Here is a 9,784-nt window from a genome sequence, read left to right on the forward strand (position 1 = left end):
TTCTTTACCAGTTGTGACAACATGAATGGACCTGGAAGATATTATGCTAAATGAAATAAGTCAGACAGAGAAAGATAAATACTATATGATCTCATATGCAGAATCTACAGAACAACATAAATAAACAAATAAATCAGAAACAGACTCATAGATGCAGAGAACAAACTGATGATTGCCAGATGGGAGGGGGGTTGGGAGCTGGGTGAAAAAGGTGAAGGGATTAAGAAGTATAAATTAATACTTGAAAATAGTCATAGGAATGCGGAGTAAAGCATAGAGGATATAGTTGATAATATTATAACAACTATATATGGTGCCAGGTAGGTAATAAACTAATCAGAGGGACCAGTTTATAAATGTCTAACTTCTATACTGTACACCTAAAACTAATTTAAAATAATATTGAATGTTATCTGTAATTAAAAAAGAATATGCTGCTCTTTAGTGTCTCTTTTAATTAGTTTAGTCTATTCACACTAGTCCCTTAAACTACTTCCATTAGCTTTTTGCTCTGACTTTGTACTCTGTTCATTCATATAAAAAATACCCTGTATCAATTCACCCATTTTATGTTTTTTTTCTTTGCAATTACTACAATTTACAAAGTGCCATTTTACTTCTGATAATGAAAATAAAATCAGGAATCATGAATAACAGAAATTATAAGTATATGTTCTAACAATAAAGAATTTCTGTGAATAAGAAAGAGAAAAAAGAAGGAAGTAGTATCTTATTATATATTTTTTAAACAACATATAGCTCCATAAATGAGACACAGGAGCAGATCAGGATGCTGGGAAAAAAAAAAAAAAAAAACACTAGCGGTGTAATACAAAAAAAAAATAATAAAATAAAAAAATCTATGCAATATTTGTATTAGGTCGAGCTACTGAATTAAAAAAAAAATGAATGAAGTCATACAGCTGTGGATAGAGCATCCAGACAGAAAATCAATAAGGAAATATCATCTTTAAATGACACATTAGACCATTTGGACATAATCAACATTTACAGAGCCTTTCATCCCAAAACAGCAGCTTATACATTCTTATCTAGTGCACGTGGAACATTCTCAAGGATAGACCATTATTTGGGATACAAAACAGCCTCAACAAATGTAAAAAGATTGAAATCATACCAAGCATATTCTCCAATCACAATGCTTTGAAACTAGAGATTGACTGAAATAAGAAGTGGAAAAAACCATAAATATGTGGAGATTAAACAATATGTTATTAAAGAACTACTGGCTCAAAGAAAAAATAAAAGGAGAGATTGAGAGATATATAGAAACAAATGAGAACAAAAAAGACAACATATCAAAACCTTTAGGACACAAAAAAAGTGCTAATAATTGGCAAGTTCATATCATTACAGGCTTATCTCAAGAAACAATCTAACATTACATGTTTTTTTAAAGAAAATAAAAACCTACTTTTATTTATGCACCAGTAGACTGACCCACAATTTGGAAAGGATGGTAACATTAATACAACACTCATCATTAATGCAAATTGTAATTCAAAGATATCTGAAACAGCTTTACTGTGACATGATGCCTTAGTAAGTTAAGGAAAAGGACTGTTCAGTAACTGCTTTATTGTTTTATGTTCTTCACAAGCTCTTCTCTTTTTTTGATCAAGCCATTCAGCTCAGGAATGGAGTCAGGTATCATCTTCTTTTTGAAAGAGATTTTGCCAATGCCTAGATTCTTCTCGATGTTCTTTTTCCTCAGAAGCAATGGTTTAGAGAAATTGAGACAGTCTGTTTCTTGAGACATAACAAGTAAACATTCAACGACTTCTTCTTTTCCACTTATTGCATCCACAAGAGAAAAGACAAACCTGGTTCCGGCATATGCCATAGACAGGGTGGCAGAGCCTGTTCCAGCTTTAGCCTTGACCACCGCCATGCCAGCCTCCTAGATTCACCAGGTGAGGGTTGACAACTGGTCTCAGGGAAACTCCACCTTAGGAGTGCTCTGAGATATCAGGGAGATGGTCTTCCCAGCATGGCTGCCAATGACAAGAATACTGACTGGAGCTTGACCCAAACTATTCAGTTCTGCAACAAGACTGTTGGCTTTGACAATGTCCAGGGTTATCACACTGAAGATTTTACTGGGGTTCTAAACAACATTTTTCTTGAAAACTAATGTGATTAAGATGGTAGAGTTGACCAGATTTGAAATGATACATGGCCTCTGGGCAATGTTGAGCATAGGCAACAGTCAGAATGGCCACAATTGTGGCATTGGTGTTGAACAGGTCATCCCGTGTCATGCCTGATTTTCTTGGGACTCCGGCTGGACTACCCACCAAATTACAATCTTTCAAGCAATCTGGCAGTTGCTCAGGTCTGAGGTAGTCTTTTACAGTCTCTACGGTCTCCATGTAGCTCAGATCTGCTACCACTCTGGGAGTATGAGCAATATTGTAGAGTCAGGCGCCTCACCAAATGGCTATTCTTCAGAAGTGAAAGGGGCTGCCCAGTTCCCCTGGAAGCCCAGAGCACAAGTACCTTAGTATTGTTCTGTGAAGAGGTGCTGAAGCTGGGGCAGAGAGTGGTGCTGGAAAGTCAGGGGAGGGTGGAGAGCATGGCTGGGAAGAATGGGCATCAGGACTAGCAATGGAAGGATCTAGGGGTGGGCAAGCAACTCCAACGGATGCCCACACTGTGCAGGGCCTAATATTACATCTTAAAAAAAAACAAAAACAAAAACAAAACAAAAAAAACTAGAAAAAGAACAAATGAAGCCTAAATCAAATAAGAGTTAAATGAAATTGAGAACTTAAAGAAAATTAAAAAAAAATAATAGTTCAACAAACAGCTAATAAAATTGACAGCCCCCTGGCTAGACTCACTAAGGAAAAGAGAGAAAAGACACAAATGAACAAAATCAGAAATAAAAGAGGTAAAGTTATAATAGATACCACCAAAATCCAAAAGATCATACAAGAATACTATAAAAGATTATATGCCACCAAATTCAATAACCTAAAAGAAATGAGCAAGTTCTTAGAAATATACGACCTTCCTAGACTGAATCACAAAGAACCGCAAAATCTAAGTAGACTGATCAACAGTAAGGAAATTAAAACAATCATCAAAACCCTTCCAAAAAGTATAAGTCCAGGACCAGATGGCTTCACTAGTAAATTCTACAAAAAATTCAAAGAAAAATTTATACCTATTCTTCTCAAACTCTTCCAAAAAATTGAAGAAGAAACGATACTTTCTAACTCATTTTATGAAGCTAAAATTACTCTGATACCAAAATCTGGTAAGGATAACACAAAAAAAGAAAACTACGTCAATATCTCTAATGAATGCCGATGCAAAATTTCTAAACAAAATACTAGCAAATTGAATACAACAATACACTAAAAAGGTATACATTAAAATCAAGTGAGATTCATTCCCAGGGCACAAAGATGGTTATGCAAATTAATCAATGTGATATACCACATAAAGAAAATAAAAAATAAAAATCATATGATCATATCAATAGATATACAAAAAACATTTGACATGATACAACATTTATTTATGATTAGAACACTTAATAAAATGGGCATAGAAGAAAAGTACCCCAAGATAATAATAACCATATATGACAAACCTTCAACTAATATCATACTTAATGGAGAAAAACTAAAAGCCTTCCCTCTAAAATTAGGAGCAAGACCAAGTTTTCTGCTCTCACCACTTTTATTCAATATAGTGTTGGAAGTTCTATCTAGAGCAATCAGACAAGAGAAAGAAATAAAAGACATCTAAATTGGGAATTTGTCTAATTTGGTATCAGTCAAATTGTCACCTTTTGCAGATGGCATGGTTCTCTATGATGAAAACCCTAAAGACTCCACCAAAAAAACTATTGGAAACAATGAACAAATACAGTAAAGTTGCAGGATACAATATCAATGTATGAAAATTCATAACTTTTCTATACATTAACAATGAAATTTCAAAATAAGAAATGAAAAAACAATTTCTTTTACAATTGCAACAACAATAACAACAACAAAAATACCTAGGAATAAACTTAACGAAGCATGTGAAGGACCTACACACTAGAAAATATTTAAAAAGTTGAAAAGACACAATGAAACGGAAAGATATTTTGTGTTCATGGATTGGAAGAATCAACATAGTTAAAATCGCTACATTACCAAAATCTGTAAATATACAGATTAAATGCAATCCTCATAAAAATCTCAATGACCTTTTTTTAAAGAAATAAAACAAAAAATTCATCAGATTTGTATGAAATCATGAAAGACCCAGAATAGCCAAAGCAATCCTGAGAAAAAAAGAACAAGGCCACGGGTATCACTCTCCTGACTTCAAATTACACTACAAAGCAACAATGATCAAAACAGCATGGTGCTGGCAGAAAACCAGACACACAGACCAATGAAACACAATTGAGAACCCAGAAATAAACACTCGTAAGTATGGTCAAATCATTTTTGACAAAGGAACCAAAAACATACTATGAAGAAAAAAATTCTCTTCAATAAATGGTGCTGGGAAAATTGAAAAGCCACGTGCAAAAGAATGAAATTGGACTTCTGTTACCATACATGAAAATTAACTCAAAATGGATCAAAGACCAAACTATAAGACCTAAAACAACAAATTGAATAGATGAAAATATATTAATTAAACTCATAGATCTTGGATTTAGAGAGGATTTTATGAATTTGGCCTCAAAGTCAAGGGAAGTCAAAGCAAAAATAAGTGAATGGTACTATATCAAGACAAAAAGCTTCTGCACAGCAAAAGAAACCATCAGCAAAAAAGAGACAACCATCTAAATAGAAGATATTTGCAAACAACACCTTTGATAATGGACTAATATTTAAAATATGCAGAAAACTCATACAGCTCAACAATAAAAAAAAAAAATCCAGTTAAAAAATGAGAAGAGTATCTGAACAGACACTTCTCCCAAGAAAACCTACAAATAACAAGCGGACATGAAAAGATGCTCAACATCACTAGCTATTAGGAAAAGTCAAATCAAATCTACTATAAAATATCACCTCACAACTCTTAGAATGACTGTCATCGCCAAAACAAGTGATAAGTATTGGAGAGGTTGTTGGAAGAGAGAACACTGTGCACTGTTGGTGGGAATGTAAATTGGTACAGCCACTATGGAAAACAGTGTGGAGGTTCCTCAAAAAATGAAGAATAGAATTGCCATATGACCTAGCAATCTCTCTTTTGGGTATCCATCCCCCCAATTTGAAAACATTTACTTGCAAAGATATATGTACCCGACATACATTGCAGCATTATTCATGGTGGCCAAGAAAGACATGGAAACAACTGAAGCGTCTTTTGAAAAATGATTGGATGAAGATGTGGTACAATACACAATGGGGTATTACCCAGCCATAATAGACAAAACACTGCCTTTTGCACGAACATGGATGGATCTTGAGTTATTATGATAAGCAAAATAAGTCAGACAGAAAAAGTTGAGAACCATATGATTTCACTCATATGTGAGAAATAAAACTGAAAGCAACAAACAAATAAGACAAACAGAGACTCATGGACACAGACAATAGTTTAGTGATTACCAGCGGGAAAGAGGGGAGGAGGAAGGTAGAAAAGGTAAAGGGGGGTCAAATACATGGTGACAGAAGGAAATTTAACTTTGGGTGATGAACACATAATGCAATATACATATGAAGTATTATTGAATTGTACATTTGAAATGTATAATATATTATTAACCAATGTCACTTCAATAAATTTATTTAAAAATAAATAAAAAATAAACATAAGGCTACCTCTGTATGTATGCAATGTAGGGAGTATAATTTTCAATAAAAAAGTGGTACTCAGGTGTCTCGTGTGGGCAAAAAAAAGTCATAATTAGTGTTCATTTGGACAAAATTAATGCTGTTATTTGGCTTCAAACAAAATGGCTGCTTCATACAGCAAAATGAGTTGGCAGCAGCTTTATAAATATAACCAGATTTATAACTTGAGTTAACCTATAGAGCATTGTGTTCTGAATATGTATGTGTAATTGGTTAAAGTGTCAAGGTCTTTCAAATAGATTTTTAAAGATATATCATAAATTTCAAAGGCATTACTATTATGTATAGGTTTCTAAATTATTTTTACATTGTTCAAGATATGTACAAGGGTCATATATACACAGTGTTTGGACACAGATCCCCACTTCCAGAATTCCACTAAGCCTGAATAAGAAAGATTTTATCCAAAAGAGCAAGGTATTGTTAAGAAGCTGAGCCTTTAATCTTCACTGCAACCTCAAGTTTCTGGGGTTTGAAAAATTTCTAACTTGCTACTCTTGTCACCTGTGTTTTATGATAATCCTTTTCTACTTTCATTACTCTAGTTAAGTTGATGTAGAAACTTCCTAATTTTTTAATGTAAATATCCATATAAAAATAACCTTTTAGTCAGCATACCATTTGGAATAATAGAAATTAGATGACAGAGTGTATATACACAGGTGTGTTTGTGTTTGTGTGTGTTCGTGTGCATAAAACTACCTTCGTATATATGTATGTAACTAAATAAATGTTTTTTTTAAGTATGAAAACATTTTTAGAAATTGAACAATATTTTAAAAAAATACTTTTTTGGTATTTCTTACATAAGGATTGGTATTTTCATTTACTAGTTCATGGAATTCTTAAGCAAAATTATTGTTGAATGACTACAAAGCTATAATTATGTTTTTAATAAATAAAAACATATTAATGTTGATTACTATAGTGTTTGTGTGATGTTAGTATTAAAAATGTGAAGGACAAATTTATATGGTTATCAACCTAAAAGTCTGTCGATCTAAAAATGATGATCCGACCAGTAGTTCTTGAGGTAAATAAAACCAGATTACCTGCCTCCTAAGAGCTCTTATATCCTCAACAGTGACAAATCTAAAAGTCAAAACATTTATATGAACAAAGAAAATTTTAAGAGAATCCTCAAAGTTATTGCAAATAATAGACTATTACTTGGTTCCTACAATCACCTTTATCTCTTTCAATTATATACATCCTCTTACACACTGGAAAGTTTCATGAACATACCCTATACTCCAGATACACACTAATATTATCTTTCATAGCAAAACCCCTTAGAATATTTCTTTTTCTTTAAATTCTTGCTCATACTTTCCTCAACTAGGCCTTCATTCACACCACTCCCTTCAGTGTTACCAATGACATAAATTTGTTAAAGTAAGTGGTGAATATTATATTTTCCTCTTATCTTCTTAATATTTAATACAACTAAACTTCTCACTCGGGAAATAATTTGTTCTCTAAGCTTCTATAATATTTTGTTTTCTTCCTACATCACTTGCCATTTAAACGTTAAAACCAAATGAACTCTTTCTTTTGTTTTCTTCTGTTTTCAATACATACGTTTTCCTTAAATAAAGCTAATGCCATAACTTTAACATCGTCAATGTTCAACCATTAATGATATTTCAACATGAATCTCTATTAGTAATTTCCAACCTAACAAAATCATATCAAAATATTACTCAATCTGCTTCCTCCAAGGTTTCCCTATTTTAATAAATTGTACTTACTTACATCCTTTACTTACTTCTTCAGGCTCTAAATCAAGGCATACCTTTGAAGTCTATCTTTTCTCATATTATAAGCCCAATCTAGCAACATATTCTATAGACTCCACCTCTAAGAAACTATAAAATCCAAACATTTCTTATTAATTCTATTACTGCTATCTAGTTCAAATCACAATAACTTCTTATGGGGATTACTGAAAAAAAAAAAAGTATTTCTTGTCTTTGCCTTTATTGTAGTCAGAACCTATTCCACACAATGAGAACAATAAACATTTTTAAGGGTAAATGAAATTGTATCAGACCCTTGTTTAAACTTCATGGCCCCCCCATAGTAGCCAGAATATTAACCAGTTTATCATAATCTATAAGACCCCTTAAATATCTCCCCTGCTTCATCTCCATCCATTCTTGCCATCAGTCATTATATTCAGCCTCGCTGTTATTTTTTCTGTCCCTTTAAATATGCTAAGCTCAATCTCATATCAAGACATTTATTACTAAGCTTTCTTAGAACACCTTTACTATACATCTTTGCTTAGCTTCTTCCTTCCCATCATGCAAGTCTCAATTAAATATCCCCTTCTCAGATGCACTTTCCATAGCCACTATAGCTAAATCATTTTCAAGCTGTTACTTACTATTCAATAGAATTGTATTCTATTTGTATGTGATGATAGTTATAAATCAGTCACTTGAAGTTTCACAACATATCACTTTAAACGGAAATTAATTTTGGAACTTTTTTTTTGTATCTAGTGTTTTCTTCACCATTAACATTTGTTTGTGTTATCCCTCAGCTGGAGATTCTTTTTATTTATTTAAATTAAAAAAACAGTATTGAGGATGACGTTGATTAACAAAATCCAACAAGTTACAAGTAAACAATTCAACAGTAAGTCATATATATGTACTGCATTGTGTGTTCACTGCCCATAGTTAGATTTCTATCTGTCACCACATATTTGACCCCTTTTACTCCATTTACTTTCCCTCCTCCCTTCCCTCTAGTAACCACTAGTCCACTGTCCATGTCCATGAATCTCTGTTTGTCATGTTAGTTTGTTGCTTTTAGAGTTATGTTCCACATACAAGTGATATCATGTGGTTTTCAACTTTTTTCTGTCTGGCTTATTTCACTTAGCATGATTATCTCACGATCCATTCATGTTGTAAATGACCATATTTCATCTCTTCTTATAGCTGAGTAATATTCCATTATATATATGTACCACATCTTCTTTATACAATTATCTATTGTAGGCAAAGATTCTTTTAAAAATATTATTGCCATTTTAATTAGTTAGTTGTTTCGGCAGTTGAAGAAAGAATAAAACAAAACATAAAAGGAAAGGAAAGTTCCTTCATAAATAAAAAAGTTAAGCTTTTTAAAAATATATTCTTTCTAATTCTGGTTTTAAGTCAAATAATAAAATAAAATATTTTAAATCATAAGATTGATAACTTTATTGATTATAATGTTAAATAGACTTTAATATGAACTAAAGCCTTCTGTAAAGTTCATTAACTTTCATTCATTTCCTGTGACATTCTTAAGTTATTACATTTTAGTAAATGTAATTATTGTTGAGTTGTGATTTTAGTCATACAGTTATGAAAACAGAAATTAGGATTATCAGTGATTAATCTCATGTCTAAATATATCACTCTTCATTATACACTTCTCTCTCTTCTATTATTAGTATCAACTATTTGTTTTTAATGCATGAAAATACTAAATTCAAGCTCATTATATTTAATCTAAATTGTGAATTTTCTCTAAGACTGTTCCTATTAGTAATGATCATTGATCCCTACAATACACATTTTCTGGATAAAAAGTAAAGTTAGGGCTTACAAAGCAATTTAAGAATCAGAAAAAAAAAAACGGTAGTAGTTGACAAGAGAAATGATATTTCAATGACTGTGTAACCCAGAAAAAAGAAAAATTGCTAATTGGCTTAGAGCTACATTTGCAATGTCATAACTCTCATGAGGTATGAATGTTAATTAGGCCCAAGTTGTACAACTATTCACACAGTTGAATGCAAAACTCATTGAAGATACTTAGTGTTTCTTTTATAATCATGAAAAGACTGAATGAGATTGTAATTATCTGAGATGGAAAGGTAATTAGCCTTGAGATTACCTCTTCGACTATTCTCACTGGTCTCTAACAGCTGCTTTTTTTTT

At 32.2% G+C, this 9,784-nt stretch overlaps 1 pseudogene; it reads right to left on the reverse strand.

Annotated features, from left to right (window-relative positions):
- Positions 1 to 1,597: 1,597 nt before the first annotated feature.
- LOC105292798 lies at positions 1,598 to 5,077 on the reverse strand (annotated as a pseudogene).
- Between the last annotated feature and the right edge of the window lie 4,707 nt (positions 5,078 to 9,784).

Source organism: Pteropus vampyrus, unplaced genomic scaffold, assembly GCF_000151845.1.
Source record: "Pteropus vampyrus isolate Shadow unplaced genomic scaffold, Pvam_2.0 Scaffold63, whole genome shotgun sequence".
Lineage (NCBI taxonomy): Eukaryota > Metazoa > Chordata > Mammalia > Chiroptera > Pteropodidae > Pteropus > Pteropus vampyrus.